The sequence below is a fragment of the Patella vulgata genome, chromosome 3, assembly GCF_932274485.2.
Source record: "Patella vulgata chromosome 3, xgPatVulg1.2, whole genome shotgun sequence".
NCBI classification, from domain to species: Eukaryota; Metazoa; Mollusca; class Gastropoda; family Patellidae; genus Patella; species Patella vulgata.
In genome coordinates, this window is record NC_065881.2 from 8,807,356 (window position 1) to 8,829,859 (window position 22,504).

The window sequence follows — 22,504 nt, forward strand, 5'->3', positions numbered from 1 at the left end:
GAATTCAAGAAATTGAATCCAACTGGTGTTAAACGTATTGGTGGATCCAAATTCAATGGTTGGACCGGAACTAGTGGAAATTATCGTGTTACTGTCAGAAGTGGAAGCAAAGGAACCAGTGGCGCCAATGGATCACCAACTCTCAGTGTCTCTAGCAAAGGTGGGGACCTCGTCAGAAAATTCAGATTCGATTAAACGCCATGCTAACTGTATACAACAAATACTTTGTTTAGGGTAACATTAAAGACGACTCATCCATTGACACTTTTGATATCTTCGCTGGTTTCGTAAATTGACGTCAATTTACAATTTGATTACAACGAGAATGTTCAGTGAAATTCAAGACGAACGCCGTTCCATTAAAAACGCCAAATTTTATTTTTGTTACAAAGATTGTAAAATATATCTTATAGTTTTTTTGTACATACATGTATAATACAAATGTGATATTTTGTGATTTTTTTTAAGGTGATTACCAAGTCACGTGATATTTGTATTTATAATAAAATTGATAACAAAACGGATTTCATGTTGTGTCTTTATATTAAACCAATCATGTGACATTAAAAATGGCGACTTCCATCAAAGTGACTTGATCATCTGAATTATTGAATTGAAATGGGGTTTAACGTCCTACTGTTCTGCTAATGAAGACGGGCATACGCCATACAGTGTGCTATGAGGGAAATTTTGCCCGGGTAGCGGCGCTACGACCTACTATTATATCGAATTCTAACTGCCAAGGGATCTTTTACGTGCACGCCAATGTGTACACGGGACCTCCTGAATTATTGATATATGCGCAGAAGGAAATAAAATGGGGTTTAACGTCCTACTTTTCTGGACCGACCTGGCTTGTGACGATTGGCGTACGCTATATACAGTGAGGGAAATTTTGCCTGGACAACGGCGCTATGACCTTCATGTAATCTTATTTCGATTTCCAACTGCCAAGGGTTCATTTACATGCATGCCAAAGGGGCCTGTTTCTTTTGTCCGGGGGGTTGGATGGCCGAATTGTTAGCACGACGTGCGCGCTGTATCATAAAGTCTGTTATTGAGTCAACTGGCGTGGTTTCGATTCCCCGGTTGTACGTGACAAGGAGTAGGGTCGCCTGTCCAACCTCGTGAGTTTTCTCCATGGGGATCCTGCATGTTGCCTGAGAAAGTTCATTTTCCGGCGTGGTTTCCCCCCGTTGTCAGTGGAACAGGAACAATGTATAGTCGTCCGGACGGGGCGAAAAAAATCCCCTGGCAATTGGAATTCGATGTAAGAGTAGGCCGTAGCACCGCTGTCTAGGCAAAAAAAATGTCATAGCATAACAGGAAGTTAAATCCATTTCATTGCACGTATCTCCAAAAATCTAAAAGGATTAACTATGAAAAGGTTTTCGAATTAGGTTCTAAAATTATGTGTAATCGTGCTAATGAAGAAAGACATACACCATACAGGGTGCTATGAGGGAAATTTGCCCGGACAGCGGCGCTACGGCCTACTCTTATTTCGAAGTCCAACTGTAAATGGTTCTTTTACGTGCACGTCAATGTGTACACGGGACCTCGGTTTTTTGTTCCATCCGAAGGACTACACCTTGTCCCCTACCTGGCCCTCTTTCCTACAACACTGACATGGGGAGGGGTTTGGGGCTACGCGGAAAATTCCATTGAGCTTTCTCAGCCAAACCGGCATCGAACACGGGATATTCAGGTTAGCGAGCCAACGTCTTACTCACTTGTGGGATTGGATGGCCGAATGGTTAGCACGTGCGCGTTGTATCATAATATCTGTCATTGAGTCAGCTGACGTGTTTCGATTCCCCGGTTGTACGTGACAAGGAGTAGGGTCGCCTGTCCAACCTCTTGGGTTTTCTCCGGGTCCTCCGGTTTCCTCCCACTACTATTAAGAAAATAAATTGAATCATATGTTAGTCCCGAAATGGTTTAATTTGTGTCGAGTGGAAATTAAACCCCATTTTCTCTTTTGGACGAGGATGCTTGACGCGAACAGAACAACGAGTGTGTTTAATTACAACTTCAAAATGATGTTTAATACGAATCATAATTACCAGTACAACAACTGACTTCCACTTTCCACAGAAAGGTCCTTGGTTCGATATGACTCCGATCGTTTTTTACCGGAAATTGATTGTTCCACAGAGAGAGAGAGAGAGAGAGAAATGGGGTTTAACGTCCACTCGACACAAACTAGGTCATTTCGGGACTAACATATGGTTTAATTTTATTTCAATAATTCGCTTGCGCATAGGGGTCTTTAGCAGTGGGAGGAAACCGGAGGACCCGGAGAAAACCCACGAGGTTGGACAGGCGCCCCTACTCCTTGTCACGTACAACCGGGGATTCGAAACCACGCCAGTCGACTCAATGACAGACTTTATGATACAGCGCGCGCACGCTAACCATTCAGCCATCCAACCCCCCGATTGTTCCACAGAAAGCTTATACAATTTGTTACCAGATGGCGCCATTAACTGGGGTTCATTGAAAAAGTGACTTAGATCGTTCTTCCCCTGGGCTCTTCATATATATATATTTACTTTTCTTTATTGTCTGGGACGCGACGGTTTGCCCACCTGTTTGAATTTTTAATGCCAAGAGATTAAGTAGAACAGGGAATCTCTCTCGTTTTTGTCCCTTACTAACAACTAGTCATATTTCTCAGTATCATTAAAAAAAAATACACATGGAAAATCCCGAAAGTTCTTAATGATCCTCGTCTTTATAATTCACAGAAACGTGTCAATTATGGGTGAGAATGCATCACCCGTGCCTCAGGCAAATCAGTCCAAGTTTGATAGGTAGATGTGACAGAAATGTTTTTCAATTGCTGGGGTTTTTGTCTTGTTTTTTTAATAACTGTATGTGTCAAGCATGTCGAAATCATGAACATGACATAATATGAAACATATTGAAAACATTTCTCGCTTCGCTCTGCAGTGAAATGAAATGAAACGTCCTACTGTTCTACTCTGACTGGGCTAGTGAAGACGGTCGCTCTGCAGTATCAAATTCCTCAGCCCCGAAAAACGGCTACATGTATGTTAAATCTCTCAGCTCCCCAAAACAACTATCTTTCATCTCCCAGCCTCCGAAAACAACTATCTTAAATCCCACAGGCCGTAAAAAGTGATTTTGGCTCCAAATAGTAGGATCGATCGGAAAATCACATTTTATTTATTTTTTATTAATTTTTTTTTTTGGGGGGGGGGGGGGGGCTTAAACATGCATTATGCAAAAGCTAAATCTGCCTATTGCAGTTCTTTCTTTGGGCCTGAAATGTTATCTAAATTATTAATTAGACATTAATTGACTGACCTAGGTCTTAATCAACTCTCGATGCCATCGTTAGCCTGCGATGGATAATATCTTGGTTCAGAGTGAAGCAATTTGTCTGAAATTTTCAGAATTTTCTGTTTTCATTATCTATTTTTTAACTATTATAGCGAGAACTGTCGGCTCTTTATCTAATCTTACCTAATGCCCCTGTAAATGATCGATAAATTAAATATAATTTTAGATTTGACATCAGTAACTATAAAATAGGGAAAGTTCAAGTAATTTTGTCGGAAAAAGTTGAGACGAAACTGCATTTTTCATTGATGTGTGTGTGTGAGAGAGAGAGAGAGAGAGAGAGAGAGAGAGAAATGGGTTTTAACGTCCACTCGACACAAACTAGGTCATTTCGGGACTAACATGTGGTTTTAATTTTATTTCAATAATTCGCTCGCGCGTAGGGGTCTTTAGCACTGGGAGGAAACCGGAGAACTCGGAGAAAACCCACGAGGTTGGACAGGCGACCCTACTCCTTGTCACGTACAACCGGGGAGTCGAAACCACACCAGTTGACTCAATGACAGACTTTATGGTACAGCGTGCACGTGCTAACCATTCAGCCCCCCCCCCCCCTTTCATTGATGTGATATAAACTGCACGCCGTACGTCATAATTATAAAATAGAAACTTTATTGCATAAGAAAACTAACAAGGATAATTATGTGCATACATGAATAATAAATGAAAATGAAATGGAGTTTAACGTCCTACTGTTCCGTGTGTGTGTGTTGGGGGGGGGGGGGGTATGGTAGAATGGTTAGCACAAGGTCTGTCATTGAGTCAATTGGCGTGGTTTAGTTTCACCGGTTGTACGTGACAAGGACTAGGGTCGCCTGTCCAACCTCGTGGTTTTTCTCGGGGTCTTCAATCTTCCTCCCACTGTATAAAGACCCCTACGCGCAATCGAATTATTGAAATAAAATTGAACCTTGTTAGTCCTAAAATGACATAGTTTGTGTCGAGTGGACATTAAACCCCAATTCTCTCTCTATAATAAATAAAAATGAAACGAAATGGGGTTTAACGTGTACTGTTCTTCTCCGTGTGCTATGAGGGAAGTTTTGTCCGGACAGCGGAGCCACGGCCTACTTTTATATCGAATTCTAACTGCAGGGATCTTTTACGTGCACGCCAATGTATACACGGGACCTCAATTTTTGATCCCATTCGAACGACTAGACAGCTGACATGAATAACAAACTATAGCCTACTATAGAGTACGGCCCAAATCGACGAGAACACAGAACGTTGAACAGTATTTCATTTCATTTTAATTGTCAGGAATCGTTCAATTCATTCAAGTTTTGTTTCATAGTTTTGTCTTTATTTTTAATCTATAGAATCCGGACATTTTTGCCTTTGGAATTATGTTTATTTCCTAACAGGAAGTAGGTTAATTTGTTTTGGCTATTTCTACGTATGTTGCTATAGATTCTAGGAAACCAAATTTCTCCCAAAATGATGACCGCTGAGTAATCCTTTGACCAAATATACTGTGTCGACATAATATAGTATAAACAATGATAGCATTCAACAAGAGCAAGATAAGATAAGATAAGATAAGATTTTATTGTATCAAGACATCCATTAAGGACAGCATACAATATGAACATGTATATAAAGATATAGTATAACAGATAATAGATATATACATGTATTTACAAACAAGACAAATGATAATTTTACATAATTACACATTTACTAACAGGACAAACAGTATGATAATCATCTCAGAATACATATTTACCACAAACTGGTCTGATATGATTGGCTGGTTGCAAATTAATCCGACAACCTACTTCCTATTACGTTTTTGATTGGCTGCATCTTGAGGGTCAGAGTGATAGGAATCCAAACATCACAGAAAAAAAAACAAGTTTCTCTAAAAATAGACTTTTCTGGGATCCGGGAAGAGGTGTATAAAATGAAAGCTATTCGTTAATGTGGAACATATCTTCAGTTGACGTATCTCATCTGTACAACATAGTTAACTTGTTAGCAGGTCTTCAATTCGACTCAAGATGAAACTGTTCGTGTTACTTTTGTCCGCTGCTGTTTTGGCCGTGTCGTCTGCTACAGTTATACCAACAACAGAAGTGCCTGTTGAAGTCACAACTCTCTCACAACAGAATGTCGGATCCAGTAAATTTGATGGCGTGGATCTTGATCTCCTCACGCAGGAAGAATTGGAAGGTTTGATGGAAGCTGAAGATGAAAAATTTACGGGTGAACTTGGTATGTAAAATTAATTATGATTTTAACATTCGGGCCTCATGCCAACAATTGTAAAATTTAAAATGTTATCGGTGTTCACTTATTTTATTTTATCTACACAGGAAAAAAACTAAAACTTTAAGAAAATAAATGCTATTATTATTATAGATACTAATGCACTTCTAAAGAAAGTTCTCATTGGTGCGCGGGGGGGGGGGGGGGTAGATGGCCGAATGGTTATCGCGTGCGCGTTGTATCATGAGGTCTATCATTGAGTCAACTGGCGCGGTTTCAATTACCCGGTTGTACGTGTTTTAACGTGCTAACTTTCTGCCCCCCTCCGGGATAATGAAGACGGGAAAAATAAAAAAAATGATGGTAAATTTTTCATTAAAAATATTTGTAGAGTGGTTAAAATATTTTACAGTAAAGATGTTTATTACGTACAGTTTAATGGTCGAGAGCGAGACATTAAATAATATATTAACTTAAAATACAGACACTGCCCCGGACGTGTTTTTCAATATTTCATCTAGTATAGATAATGTACGATTGGCAAGTTGCCCGTACATTATTGGAAATAATGGTACGCCAACGTCAAAGGATGGCGTCACATATTTTAATTTCTGTTACATCGTCTTACGTGCAATGAATGAAGATTAAAGTCTTACTGGGGCGTTTTAGCGTAATAAAATCCATTACAAACGGCAAATGTGTGAAAGACGAATCTCTAATATTCGTACAAAATAGTTCAATTCCGTTCAGTATTTACAAAGATATATTGAATTGTCAGTCAAAGGTTCGTCGATCTATGCTAATCGCTATGTAATAAGCCACCCACCATTTTGTCGTTGGTGAACAGAATTGACAGGCCTATTTTAAATCCGATTAAATCAAGCCAGGACATTATCTAGTGCTGGTATTTTTATTTTATTCATTTAAATTAAAGGTATAATAATTAATCTGAGTACATATTATTATGACGTAATCATATTTCTATGGATTAAGCCGTGAGAAATTTGGTATTTAGCGAAACGTGCACATGGCGTAAAAGTTACTTGAATTGTTAAAGGGCCAATCCCGATAATATTTTGGAGAATAAAACTTTGTGTTAAAAACACTTAAAATCCTTTACCTTGGGGCCGATCAACTAACTCAATATATGTGATACCTTTTTAAATAACTTAAACTAACCAGTCTTCATCTGGAAATGGAAATCGGTGTTTCAAGCTGTATTATGCGGTGTCTGGATAAAACCAGACTTTTATTTTATAAAAATAATGTGCAGGTGAAATTTACCTTTCGTTATCAAGTACAGCACGTTGTTCATTCACTGTATAGACCTCTAAAGGAACGGGAATCGATTATCAGGTCACCCAACGCAAAACTTGACCCGAAATCTTAAAAAGGTTACGTGTCCGGATAAGCAAACACCCAAACGACTGAATATTTGGAGCTTAAATTTTGAGACAAAGTAAATACACCATTCCTCTATATTTTGGCGCTTAAAATTCATACGTACTCGGACTTTTATTTTTGGAACTCTGTTCAAATCGAGATAGCCCCTTTAAGCAATAAAAGTCATTTGACAACCATCCTACGATGTAGCGGTGTTGGGGGTATGCTTACTCACTTCAAAACATCCCGTACGACATATTACTCAGTCTGATCATACCTTCAATGAATTTAGTATTTCTACTACCAACAAGGCTGGAATGTCATTCTTCGATGCTCGCATTAAATCATTTTCTCTATAAAGGATTGGGTTATTTTCTCAGTCATAATGGGTTTTTTTTTTATAGTAACATATAAATTATAAAAAAAACCCATTTTGTTTGACATTAAATGTTGTCTTGGGTTTATAAAATTGATATTAAAGACACCATATTTTAATACTTATATTTTTTATTTGTAGACATATATCTTGGAGTCAATGAAATAAACAAAAGAACACGTGACAACTCTAAGGTAGCACGACCAAAAAGATGGGTTCCTCTGGCCATTGCTGGTGGACGTCTTGCCTTTGCAGCTGGACGAGCTTTCTTAAGTCGCTATGCTAGAAATGGAATAACTAGAAGTGGTGCCAGAATTACCAAACATTATTCCAGACCAGGCAACTATTTCACCGGACTCAGGGAATTCAAGAAATTGAATCCAACTGGTGTTAAACGTATTGGTGGATCCAAATTCAATGGTTGGACCGGAACTAGTGGAAATTATCGTGTTACTGTCAGAAGTGGAAGCAAGGGAACCAGTGGCGCCAATGGATCACCAACTCTCAGTGTCTCTAGCAAAGGTGGGGACCTCGTCAGAAAATTCAGATTCGATTAAACGCCATGCTAACTGTATACAACAAAAACTTTGTTTAGGGTAACATTAAAGACTCATCCATTGACACTTTTGATATTTTCGCCGGTTTCGTAAATTGACGTGAATTTACAATTTGGTTACGAGAATGTTAAGTGAAATTCAAGACGAAGGCCCTTCCATTAAAAACACCAAATTTTAATTTTGTTACAGATAATGTACATATATCTTATAGTTTTTTTGTACATACATGTATAATACAAATGTGATATTTTGTGATTTTTTTTAAGGTGATTACCAAATCACGTGATATTTGTATTTATAATAAAATTTATAACAAAACGGATTTCATGTTATGCCTTTATATTAAACCAATCATGTGGCAGTAAAAATGGCGGCTTCCATTAACAAAGTGACTTGATCTTCTGAATTACTGAAGTAAGCGCCGAAGGAACATGGGATCTGTTTCTTTTGTACCATCCGAAGGACTCTTTGCCAGACCCCCCTCCACACACACACACATACACCATGCTCCCACTGACAAGGGAAGCCACTCTGGAAAATTTCGAGGAACTCACAGGCACTTAATAGTCAAGCAGTAGTAAGAAGTTAAATTTTAATCCCTTCCAGTGTCTGTGGACGACTTTCCTCCCCAAGGACCGGGTTGGTGAGCCAATGGCTTAGTCCGATCCCTGTCAGCCAGGGGCTAAGTGAGAGGGACGCAATGACCAGCTTTGCTTCATGGTTTTGAGTTCTTGCGGCCCCTTGAGTTTTTGTGCTCCCTGACAAATGACAAAAAAACACGCGGTTTCAATGCGGTTTTCAACATTATTATCATAATCATAATGCTTAACCAGTGTCAACCATATACCGTGGGTCAGATATGATAAAAATCGTTCCATACAGCCCAATATTACCCGGCGGCACTGGCAGGGATCCCCTTTCCAGTGGCACAGGATGGATGTGACGCGATGTACTTGGTACCCCGTAGAAGGCTTAATCTCGCTTTAACTCCGTACACCTTACAGATGTTGTAAAACTCGCGGCCATTGCGTCAGAAACATGGTGGTACCCTAATATTGATTTAGATGTGTTTAAATGTAGTTGCTATAAGGGAGCAACAGGGTAAATCAGGGGGCACATTGAAGGGGAAAGGGTAGACGTTTATGACTTCCTCCTCCATACAGCTACATTTAGATTATCAACCAATCTAATTAAAATACAATACAGATCTATATTTCATTTCGTTTTTTTATACTTCCGATGGCCTACACTGACCGGTTGTAGTGGGTGAGTCCCCCAGTCCATACGCCCGTATCCGCTCTCCATTGCGCCCCACTCTGTCCCGTCGTCAGCTAACTTATAGCTATATACAATAGGGAAAGTTGATACGAATGTCTTATATAAGGAAATGGGTCTCACAACACAAAGTCATCATCATAGATGGGGTTTACAAATTATCGTATTAAATTCCCTAATATATATATATCTACATTGTCAATTCATATAGAATTAATTAAGTCTTTAATTACAACACAGCACGTACATGTTTAGAAAAAAAGTGTATAGTTGAAAAGTCAATATCATACATTATCAAAACTACGAGTAGCTGGGGGTCAATAAGTTTATTGCATCTAAATAAAAGTTCATATTTTATAAGATAGAGGGGATCACGTGGCTAAGTGGGTAAGACGCTGGCTTGCTAGCCTGGAGGTCGGCTGTTCGATCCCTGCATTGGCCGAGAAAGTTCATCCAGATTTTCCGGCGTAGTTCCCCCGTGTCAGTGATGCAGGACGGAGGGCCTGACAAGGACAGCTGTCTAGTCCTTCGGATGAGACGAAAAATTCGATATAAGAGTAGGCGATAGTGCAGCTGCCCGGGCAAAATTTCCCTCATAGCACACCGTATGGCGTATGCCCGTCTTCATTAGCCCAGCATAGGATAACAGTAGGACGTTAAAACCCATTTCATTTCATTTTATAAGGTAGAAAACTATGAAAGTTATTGAGCATTTTGGCACAGTATTTAAAAACAAAATTTATTGATATTTTGGTGTTTGATACAGTCGCGGTCGGTTTTTGTATTTGTTTTTCTATTTTGCTTCCTTTAAGTGCCCTGTCAAAATCGTACAGAACTGATTTTATTGCACACCATTTAAACTGAAACGTAGCGTAGTAGGTACATGTATTTAGTATGTTTTTATGTAAACTTCCAGTGTCTGTGTTTTGTCAAAATGACTTCTGGTTACCCCAGATATACGCCAAAATAACAATAAAGACCATGCATTTCTCAAAGATTTTCAAAACCGGGGGGGAAAATTATCTAGTCTATAGGTAACATTTGAATTAATTAAGAGTTTTTGTTGACGATAAAGACCATGCATTTCTCAAAGATTTTCAGTTTTGTCAAAATTAAGCTTTAGAAAGTTCGCTGCCATCCATGATTTAATTTCTAATATACAATTTTCGACGCCATCTTTTGTATGAACGAAGTTGATATCTAGAGGTTTAAAAGAATAGTGCAACTGTGTATCATCTGCATACAAGTGGAATTGAAGTCATATTTCCTTACAATAGAACCAAGCGGTTTTGTATACGGACTAAACAGTATTGGTCCTAAGGCAGAACCCTGTGGTACTCCTTGAATTATTTCAGTCTTGTCAGACATGACGTCATGTATGGCTACATATTGACTGCGATTTCTTAGATATGATTTTAGCAACTTCAAAACAGAATCGACTATGCCAAATTCCGTAGAGAGTCGGGGCTAAGAAGCAGCTTTTTTTACCTTCGTCCTGTTAACTCAAGGCCGGACGAAGACTCGATGGATCGAGATTAGAACCATTAATGCGGTTTCTTAACTTCGTCTACGCATTTGCGATGGCAAGCAGGAGCGAAAGGGTACTTCTTCAATTGAAACCAAAATAAAACAACTCACTGGACTGGATTGACATAATTTTATTATTATTTTCATCCAAAACGAATTTCGCCAGTAGATATTCTTCTATAAACCTGGAGATGTTAAGAAGGCAAGAACATATCACGCCGCCTCTCAGCTTCGCTTCGCTCCGTGTTATTAATTTCTTGCCTTCTTTCCTTCGCGCTGTTATAGCGAAACGACGCCGAGTGGCAGCGAGATTTATTGACTTATTAAAGATGCATTATGTAAGAAATAAATCTGCTTGTAACATGGACGGGAAATCTTCCTTTGTTCTTTTCGTTGAATAAGCAGATTGTTTTCCCTCGAGTAGATTGGGTGGAGCTTAACCGTGCAATAACTAGACGTGTTCAATGTTATTGCACACGTAGAAATCGTATAGAGAAGTGGGGTGGGTTTTCTGTGCAATAACAACAAGCATGCAGAGCAGTTGTCAGTGTTACAAGTCATTCATAGCACGCTTCATTCGTTAACAGGTTTAACTCATGAAAGCCGTGCTATAAATATAACTTAATCCTGGGGCCTGTTTCACGAAATTTTAACTTAGATAAAATACAAATTTTAGTAATTTGATTGGACAATATTAGATTGATTTTAGTGCTTAGCCAATCAAAGTTGAAGTATCTACTAAAATTTGGATTTTATCTTTAGTTAAAATTTCGTGAAACAGGCCCCAGATCTTTCGTTTGGCCCCAAATGTTATATAAATCATTAATTAGACATTATTATTCACATTCCAAGCCAATAATCAACTCTCTAGGGCATCGGGTGATTTAGATTTTCAACGGATTGAAACACGATTGCAAGTTAATTATTTAATTAAAAATGGATAATCGAGACTTTTTATTGTCGTAATAACGATAGCAGTGACAATTGAGACTACACTGTTCTTCACTGTTCAGAATGAAATAATTTGACTGAAATTTTCAACATATTCCCTTTTCATTATCTATTTTTTAGCTGTTGTAGCTGGTACTGTCGGCTCTTTTTCTAAATCTTACATATCGAAGCGACAATTCTTCTTTCGCTTGAACCCAAGAAAAGATTATTTTTTATGCAGCAAGCATAGTGTTTACTTGAATCGAAATTTTCTAGAGATACTGATAATTGTTGGGTGATCCATTATTACCAGTGGTTCCTTTGCTTCCACTTCTGTGTGTGAAATAGCTTTATTTAACGTCCGCTTCCACTGAGGTGATATCGCAGACAGTGACACGATACTTATAGTTCCGGTCCAATTTTTAAATCTAGATAGTTTAGGTGTAAATTTAGTTGGGTTCAATTGTCTGAGTGTGGTGAAATAGTTGCCAGGTCTGGAATAATGTTTGGTGATTTTTAAAACCCTTCTGTAACGATTTCTGGTTATTCCTTTACTCGCACAGCGATTCAAGAAGAAAGCTCGCCTAGCTACAAAAGCTAGACGTCCACCAGCAATGGCCAAGGGAACCCATCTTTTTGGTCGTGCTACCTTATAGCAGTCATGTGATCTCTTGTTTACTTCATTGACTCCAAGATGTATGTCTACAAATAAAATAATATAAGTATTAATACATGGTGTCTTTAATATCAATCTGATTATAATACAAATCCATATTTCGTTTCGTTTTTTTTTATACTTTCGATGGCCTACACTACATGAAGATCGGCGGTTGTAGTAAAAGGTCGCGTCAAAGGTCTACGAACGTCCTTCGACCCTATGACGCCAGACATTGATTAATCAATCAGCGTTAACGTTTCTAGTGATTTACAGAAGTCGCCGTAACAGATGGTTTCATTAGCCAGCCCCTCACCTCGGCCAGAACGCCGGTTATATAACAACTCTTCCAGATCCTAGTGTAGTGCAGACAAATAAAACGAAATTTTGAACTATAAAAAACGAAACGAAGTAGGATCTGTGTTTTAATCAACTTGTCTTTATAATATCAAGTTTATAATATCAAGGGTATAATAAATGTCAAATAAAAATATAAGACAGCACCCTTCACATGAAACATCATACTAAACTTACGCTGTCTGTCTACAGTTAGCGCCGCTTGAGAACAGACACTAAGCTAGTTGACCGACATGTTTTAGTCGAAAACACTAAGTATATTTCGAGAATTTTAGGGAGCCACGGTGGCTAGGTGGGTTAGACGCTGGTTCGCTAGCCTGGAGGTCGGGTGTTCGATCTCTGCTTGTCAGTGGTGCAGAACGGAGGGCCTGACAAGGACAGTTGTCTAGTCCTTCGGATGAGACGAAAGACCGAGGTCCTGTGTATACATTGGAATGCACGTAAAAGATCCCTTGGCAGTTGGAAATCGATATAAGAGTAGGCGATAGTGCCGCTGTCCGGGCAAAATTTCCCTCTTAGCACTGTATGGCGTATGCCGGTCTTCATTAGCCCAGTATAGGAGCAGAACAGTAGGACGTTAAACACCATTTCATTTCATTTCGAGAATTTTGGGAAGTACACACCCTGCTTTCATTTAATCATAGGCGTAGGAGCCGGGGGGGGGGCAGGAGGGGGCATTTGCCCCCCAAAAAATTTATTTTCGGGCAATGAAAAATTTGACGACCTTTTTTTTCTATTAACGTTTAGAGAAAAACTATAACACTGCCCGAAAAGTATTTTCTCGTCTTTTTCTTGTCCACTGCATGCCCGAAAATATGCCCGAAGCTCTCTTATGATATGTATGCCCGAAAAACCGGTATTGATTTAGGGCAATTTTCTCTTATGCCCCCCTGAATTACTTTGAGATCCTACGCCTATGCATTTAATAATGTGCTGAAAGAAACAACCCAGGTGGTGAAACAGATAACTTCATAAAGTCAGAGAAAGGGGTTCAGTGAAAACGACGGTCATTTTGAAAATTCCAGTGGCTAACATGACTTTCTTAATAAATGAGCCTAAACGGATACCTATGGAAGGATTGTTACAGTTATCTGCCTCACTAAGTGGTTGAGTGTGAAAATGATTTTATAAGTAGCCTATATTAAAGTAATCTTATTAATCATCAATAAGTGCCCAAAGTATTACAAAAAATTTGAAACGATATCATTTCCTTAAGTTTTTCAAAACGCATCCGTAAACAGTTACCGTCATAAATTACATATCCGGTATATTTTTTTCTCAATCTGATTAAAATACAATCTATATTTCGTTTCATTTTTTTAAATACTTTATACATGGAGATCTGACCGACTGTAGTGGAAGGTCGCGTCAGAGGTCATACGAGTGGCTTTTGACCCTATGACATCAGACATTTAATTAACCAATCAGCGTCGATGTTTCTAGTGAGTTTACCCACAGTTCCGTGCACCTCACGTCCAAAACTCGCCGTAACAGACTGCTTCATTGGCTAATCCCTAACCTAGAATCTCGCCAACAATCACGTGCCCTAACCTTAATAATATCTCTGCGACCGTGACAGCCCCTAGGTGCAGTAAAGGCAAGTAAAACGAAATTTTGAAATAGGATCTGTGTTTTAAATCAGATTGACTTCTTTCTATGACCCATGGGGATGAAATTTCTTGTTAATTTGGCATTTCCAAACTACACAAAAAATCGAATTTAGATAGTCACTTTGTTTAATGTTCGCACTAATAAATGAAATGAAATGAAATGGGGTTTAACGTCCTACTGTTCTGCTCCTATACTGGGCTAATGAAGACGGGCATACGCCATACAGTGTGCTATGAGGGAAATTTTGCCCGGGCAGCGGCACTATCCCCTCTCTTATATCGAATTCCAACTGCCAGGGGAATTTTTACGTGCATTCCAATATATACACGGGACCTCTCGCACTAATAAAATTTATGTTAAAGGGATATTATGGAAGATTAGATAAAGAGCCGAACCGAGATACTAACGATTTAATTTTAGGCTAGCCTCGATCATATTTACTAATTATTCATTTTTACGTTAAATTATTCATCACAAAATGTATTCAAATCAAGGCTAACGATGACATCGAGATTTGATTATGGCCTTGATCAGAAAATTAATGTCTAATTAATAATTTAGATAACATTTCACGCACAAAGAAAGACATGCAATAGGCAGATTTAGCGCTTGCATAATGTTTGTTTAAATCATAATTAATTTTACATACTAAGTTCTCCGGTAAATGATTCCGTTGTACGTGACAAGGAGTAGGGTCGCCTGTCCTCCGGTTTCCTCCCACAGCTAAAGACCCCTACGCGCAAGCGAATTATTGAAATAAGACTGAACCATATGTTAGTACCGAAATGACCTAGTGGACTTTAAACTCCATTTCTAAAAGATTTTCTCACCCGTAAATTTTTCATCTTCAATTTCAAATTCTTCTTTCGTAAGGAGATCAAGATCCACGCCATCAAATGTACGGGAAACAACATTGTGTTGTAGGGCAGGTGTGACTTCAACGGACGCCTCAGTTGTTGGTATGACTGTAGCAGACGACATGACAAAAATAATACCAACAGTTTCATCTCGGCTAGTCTTGAAGACCTGCTACAAAAGTAACCGTGTTGCCATAGGAGATACGTCAACCGAAGATATGTTCCAAACTAATGAATACCTTTCATTTTATACATCTCTTCCCGAATTTAATTTTAGACCAACTTTTTTTGTACTTGATATTTGGTCTTTGGATTCCAAAGAAACCGTCTCTCATGCGGCAGTTAATCAAAAAATGAAATAGGAAGAAGTGGGTTGTCCAACCTAACCTCGTGAGTTTTTCTCCGGGTCCTCCGGTTTCCTCCCACAGCTAAAGACCCCTACGCGCAAGCGAATTATTGAAATAAGACTGAACCATATGTTAGTACCGAAATGACCTAGTGGACTTTAAACTCCATTTCTAAAAGATTTTCTCACCCGTAAATTTTTCATCTTCAATTTCAAATTCTTCTTTCGTAAGGAGATCAAGATCCACGCCATCAAATGTACGGGAAACAACATTGTGTTGTAGGGCAGGTGTGACTTCAACGGACGCCTCAGTTGTTGGTATGACTGTAGCAGACGACATGACAAAAATAATACCAACAGTTTCATCTCGGCTAGTCTTGAAGACCTGCTACAAAAGTAACCGTGTTGCCATAGGAGATACGTCAACCGAAGATATGTTCCAAACTAATGAATACCTTTCATTTTATACATCTCTTCCCGAATTTAATTTTAGACCAACTTTTTTTGTACTTGATATTTGGTCTTTGGATTCCAAAGAAACCGTCTCTCATATATACGGCAGTTAATCAAAAAATGAAATAGGAAGAAGTGGGTTGTCAAATTATTGTGCAACGAGTCAATCATCTTCATCGTGTTGAAAGCGACTTTAATTGTTTATTTGTAAATACAGTGATAAAATTTCCATGGAATTTTTCGGCCTGGTTTTTACCATCCCAAACTTAGGCTCCCTGTCTACAGCTAGCTCCGCCTGGGAAGTATGACGTAGATGGATTGCTGCGTGCAGTATTGGTTTTTACGTGTCTGTCTTGCAGGACAAAAATATGAAATGAAATGAAATTATTGGGGTTTAACGTCCTATTATTCTGCTAACTGGGCTAATGAAGACGGGCATACGCCATACGGTGTGCTATGAGTGAAATTTTGCCCGGACAGCGGCACTACGCCCTACTCTTCTATCGAATTCTAACTGTCAAGGGATCTTTTATGTGCACGCCAATGTGTACACGGGGCCTTGGTTTTTCATGCCATCCGAACGGCTAGACAGCTGTCCTTGTCAGGCCCTCCGTCCTGCATCACTGACAAGGGGGAAACACGTCGGAAAAACTGGATGAACTTACTCGGCCAATGCAGGGATCGAACACCTGACCTCCAGTCTACTGGAGGGTATATAAGTAAGTGCAGGAGGACCGCACTACAAACAAACAAAGCCTACAAGACACACATGTGGACTATATACAAACTACATTGAATGAATATCAGATCAAGAAATCAATTCAGGGAGAGAGTTGGTCATTTCGGGACTAACATATACTTCAATTTTATTCAGTAATTCGCTTGCGCGTAGGGGTCTTTAGCAGTAGGAGGAAACCAGGAGACCCAGAGAAAAGCCACGAGGTTGGACAGGCGACCCTACTCCTTGTCACGTACAACCGGGATGCGAAACCGGCGATACAGCGCGCACGTGCTAACCATTCGGCCATCCAACCCCCCACTTACATGACATAGGAAGCAGTGTGAGGAATGACGTTTAGAAGAATATATTATTGAAAAATTAGAATGTACGCATCCTTGTCTTGATATTGTGTAATATTGAGTATAATTCCCCCCACAATATCTTGTAACCTTGCACACTCTTGTGACTGTTCGCCTTTAAAAACATCATTGAATAAAATTTAAATTCCCCGTCAAATATCTGTCAACTTTTCAAATAAATTGACGTTTTCGTGTAAAGCTGTTTTGCTTCAGGCATACATCTGTTTAAGACTCGCATTTTCCCTTGGTCATTAAAGATGCATTATCTTTGTGATTTTGAACGGATTTGAACACGATCTCCGTGTGATCATTTTATTTAAAAATGGATAATCGCGACTTTATTAACGTAACAACGGTATCAGTGAAAATCGAGACTACGCTATTTTTCAAACAGCCATAACTTCGCTCAGAATGAAGTAATTTGACTGAAATTTTAATATATTTTCTTTGTCATTATCTGTCTTTAACTGTTATAGCGAGAACGACCTGCGACGGGTTGTTCAAAACTCAGTTATTTTAAAGGGACTGTCCCGATTTGAACAGAGTCTCAAAAATAAAAGTCTGAGTACGTATGAAATTTAACCACCAAAATGTAGAGGAATGAATGGTGTATTTACATTGTCTCAAATTTTCAGCTCAAAATATTGAGTCGTTTGGGCGTGAACGTCAAAACTGCTTATCCGGACTCGTAACCCTTTTAAGATTTCGGGTCAATTTTTTCGTTGGATGACCTGATAATCGATTCCCGTTCCATCAGAGGTCTATACAATGAATGACCCATGTGCTGTACTTGATAACGAAAGGTAAATTTCACCTACACATTATTTTTATGAAATAAAAGTCTGGTTTTATCCAGACACCGCATAATACAGCTTGGGACACCGGTCTCCATTTCCAGATGAAGACTGACGGGGTTAAGTTGTTTGAAAACGTATCTCATATATTGAGTTACTTGCTCAGTCCTAAGTTAGAGGATTTTAAGGGCAAAATTAAGCAGTTTTATTCTCCAAAATATTATCGGGATTGGCCCTTTGACGATCCGTTAAACTCTAACAGATCGTTATCTTGTTAACGGTCCGTTAAATTTCTGTTGCTGGAAAGTCAATTTCATTATCCATTAGTACAAACAAGGGCCATAATCCACGAAGTTTCGATCCGATACATGCCAATATCGAAAGCAGCCGAGATCTTTTGGAGATAAACCTATATTTCAAGTTTCGTCAAAATCGGATAAGAATTGTGACCTGTATAGAGTGTCCACAAACAATTGTGGACGGACGGACGGACAGGGGCGACGACAATATACGACCACATGAAAATGTGGGCGTATAAAAATCTATAGAATATCATAGTATTTTACCTAATTTTATCATAAATCTACAGGAAAAACAATACGATTTACACTACAGAAACTGAAAAATTTCTCGCCTCGCTTCTTTTGGTACTATCAAGTTCCTGTAACGGACAATATGCCATGCCAAATATTTACCTGTTTGAATACAGGTGAATAAAACAGGTATAAAGCAATAATCTTTTTCTATCGACACAGTGGTGGAATGAAATGAAAACGAAATGGGGTTTAACTGCCTTTCTTTTCTGCACCAACCTCGATGATTATGTTTGACTTTGTTCTTCATCGTTTTCCAACCGTAATGGGTTCTTTTACGTGAACGTCAACTTTTATACTTGACCTGACAAGGACAGCTATCTAGTCGTTCGAAGTTTCCGTGTACACGAAATGAAATGAAATGGGGTTTAACGTCCTACTGTTCTGCTCCTAAACTGGGCTAATGAAGACGGGCATACGCCATACAGTGTGCTATGAGGAAAATTTTGCCCGGGCAGCGGCACTATCGCCTACTCTTATATCGAATTCCAACTGCCAAGGGATCTTTTACGTGCATTCCAATGTATACACGGGACCTCGGTTTTTCGTCTCATCCGAAGGACTAGACAGCTGTCCTTCGGCCAATGCAGGGATCGAACACCCGACCTCCAGGCTAGCGAGCCAGCGTCTTACCCACTTAACCACGTGATCCCATTGGCGTGCACGTAAAAGATCCCTTGCCAGTTGGAATTCGATATAACAGTAGGCCATAGTGCCGTTGTCCGTGCAGAACAGTAGGACGTTAAACCCCATTCCATTTCATTTCATTTCATTTGTTCCATGCGAAGGACTATGCTGCTGTCCCGCAACCCCGACAAGGAAAAACCAGGCTTAAAATCCCCAAGGAAATTTTATCACCGTGTTTACAAATAAACAATATAAGTCACTTTCAACACGATGAAGATGATTGACAGTTGCAAATTAATTTGACAACATACTTCTTCCTATTTCAATTTTTGATTAACTGCAGTGGCAGAGACGGTTTATTTGGAATCAAAACATCAATCATAAAAAAACGTTCATCTAAAAAATACTATTTCTGGGCAATATCCGGGAAGAGATGTATAAAATGAGAGGCATTCGTTAAGCAGGTCTTCAATTCGAGTCAAGATGAAACTGTTCGTGTTACTTTTGTCGGCTACTGTTTTGGCCGTGTCGTCTGCTACAGTTATACCAACAACAGAAGTGCCTGTTGAAGTCACAACACTCTCACAACAGAATGTCGGATCCAGCAAATTTGATGGCGTGGATCTTGATCTCCTCACGCAGGAAGAATTGGAAGCTTTGATGGAAGCTGAAGATGAAAGATTTACGGGTGAACTTGGTATGTAAAATTAATTATGATCTTATGTGATCTAGTGGCAACAGTAGTAAAAGTAAAAATGTTATCGGTGGTTCACTTATTTTATTTGCAAAATTAAACATGCATTATGCAAGAGCAAAATCTGCTTATTACAAGTCTTTCTTTAGGCCTGAAATGTTATCTAAATTATCAATTAGACATTAATTAACTTATCCAGACCATAATAAACTCTCGATGTCAAGGCTAGCCTTCGATGTTGGCTGGATTAGATTCCTATATGCCGCTAACGGCCGTTGATAATTAAATCAGAAAAAGTGGATAATCGAGACTAAGCTGTTTATATTAATGATTTTAGTAATGATGACCGAGACTATGCCAAAATTTCACCCGCTTCTTTCTCGGCTCATAGTGGATCAATTTGACTGAAATTTTCCGCAAATTACCTTTACACTATCTAGTTTTTAACTATTATAGCGAGAACTGCCATCTCTTTATCTTATCTCCCATAATGTATCTTTAAGGCTAAAACTTAAAGAAAAATTTATTAGATAATGCATTTTATCCACACAGTAAAGATGTTAAAACTGTTAGAAAATACGTGCGTGCTATTATAATATACTGTATTTCTAATAAAACTTGGCATGAATTTGGTTGGTGCAATAATTAAATAAAACGACTATCCCAATTCGATTTTTTGTGTAGTTTGGAAATGCAAATAAAAGAGTTTTCAATGTTGAAGATTTTGGATGATATTGAGTTAGAGACTTAGCTACTTTAAGGAAATAATTTGATTTCACTGTCGGTCACATTGCCTCAATATAGGCTATTTATTCAAGTTACAATTCAGACTAAGCCACTTAGTGAGGCAGATAACCGTAACAATCGTTTAGATCTGAATACAAAACTTGCACAGGTATCTGCTTAAGGTCATTTATTATTAAAACCCCTTTTGCCACTTGAATATTCAAAATGTCCGTCCTTTTCCAAGATGGCTGACGAAATGAAATGGGGTTTAACGTCATATACTGGTGGGCTAATGAAGACGGGTATACGCCATAGAGTGTGTTATGAGGGAAATTTTGCCCGGGCAGTGGCACAATGGCCTACTCTAATATCGAATTCCAACTGCCAAGGGATCTTTTACATGCAATGCTCGGTTTTCCGTTCCATCCGAACGACTAGACAGCCGACCTTGTTAGGCCCTCCGTCCTGCACCACTGAAGGGTAAACAAACAAAAGATGGCTGACATTTTCGGCTTTGCTTTGACAGAATGTTAGTAGAGGATTTTTACACGCTCACTATTCCATGTGGACTCATCGTGTTTTCGTTGCCTATATCCGTCCGTCCGACGGTCATAATTTCTGGACGACCAGACGTCCGTTCACAGTTGTTTGTAAAAACTTGAGATTTCCCAGTTTTGATCCGATTTTGATGAAATTTAAAACATGTGTATTATGTTTCTGATTGGTTCGGATCGGACAAAACTTCTTGGGTTACGGTGAACCCTTCCTTGTACGTAAAACTGTGAATTACGTAAAACTGGATCAATGAAATAGGACATGTTGGCGTGATTTTATTGCACCCCCCCCCCCCGATATTTCATTATCCAAAAGTCAAAAATCTTTAAATGACAATTTTCGAATGACTAATGAGCTTTTTCAAAAGAATACTCCCAAAGGATTAGCCAATTTGTGTGCCTTCCCTAATTTTATGCGGTTATCTGCTGCAATAGCCTAACTGGGTTGCTGACGCTGTCTTACATTTTTACTTGACATTAAATGTTGTCTTGGGTTTATAAAATTGATATTAAAGATGTCATATTTCAATACCTATATTATTTTATTTGTAGACATATATCTTTGAGTCAATGAAATAAACAAGAGATCACGTCACGACTCTAATGTAGCACGACCAAATAGAGCGGTTCCCCTGGTTCCTCTGGCCATTGCTGGTGGACGTATTGCCTTTGCCGCTGGACGAGCTTTCTTAAGTCGCTATGCCAGAGGAAGAATAACCAGAAGTGGTCCCAGACTTACCAAACAATATTCAAGACGAGGCAACTATTTCACCGGACTGAGAGAATTCTAGAAATTGAATCCAACTGGTGTTAACCCGATTAGAGGTTCCAAATTTAGAGGTTGGACCGGAACTATAAATGGAAAGTATAATGTTACTGTCAGGAGTGGAAGCAGAGGAAGCAATGGTTACAATGGACCACCAACCCTCGACATCATTAGCAAAGGTGGGGACCTCGTCAGAAAATTCAGATACAAATAAATAGTGTAGTCTCTTTTGTCGCCGCTAACGTTGTTACGATAATAAAGTCTTGATTAAATTTCAATTGTGTTTAAATCCTTTGAAAAGCTAAACCACCCAATGTTCTAGATTGTTGGTTATGGGCTTGGCTAGCTACGAGATCGTAACTAAAAACGCTGAGATATACTACGATTGGATGCCTTCCAAGGGGCAAACTCAATTTCTTTATTAATGTATGTACCATCTTAAAAATAAGTTAATTTTATACTATTAGTACTTATAACACATACGCAATCCAATCTACTGAAACAACATTCATTTATCAGCAAATATTTACAATAAAGTAAATCAAGCGTTGTTTTTATCAATTATGCCGTATTACTACTGCGCAACTCTGACCAGATGGGTACTTTGATTGGCTATTGCATACAAGGCCCCGCCTTTATGTGTTACAGACGTAAATTTAAAATGTCGGAAAAAGCAATCTACTGTCGCTTTGATTTAAAAAGAGGGGATTTGTACCCGTTTCAGGTAGGATTATATGCTTAAAGGAGCTAAATCGCTAATATT

The 22,504-nt window shown here is 38.8% G+C and overlaps 1 non-coding gene across 1 annotated transcript; it reads left to right on the forward strand.

Moving 5' to 3' along the window:
* The first annotated feature begins 19,463 nt into the window (after nt 1-19,463).
* LOC126815952 (uncharacterized) lies at nt 19,464-21,975 on the forward strand. Its single transcript, XR_008787743.1, has 2 exons — nt 19,464-19,698; nt 21,543-21,975. It is a non-coding gene; the product is annotated as an uncharacterized LOC126815952 (transcript).
* Nucleotides 21,976-22,504: the final 529 nt, after the last annotated feature.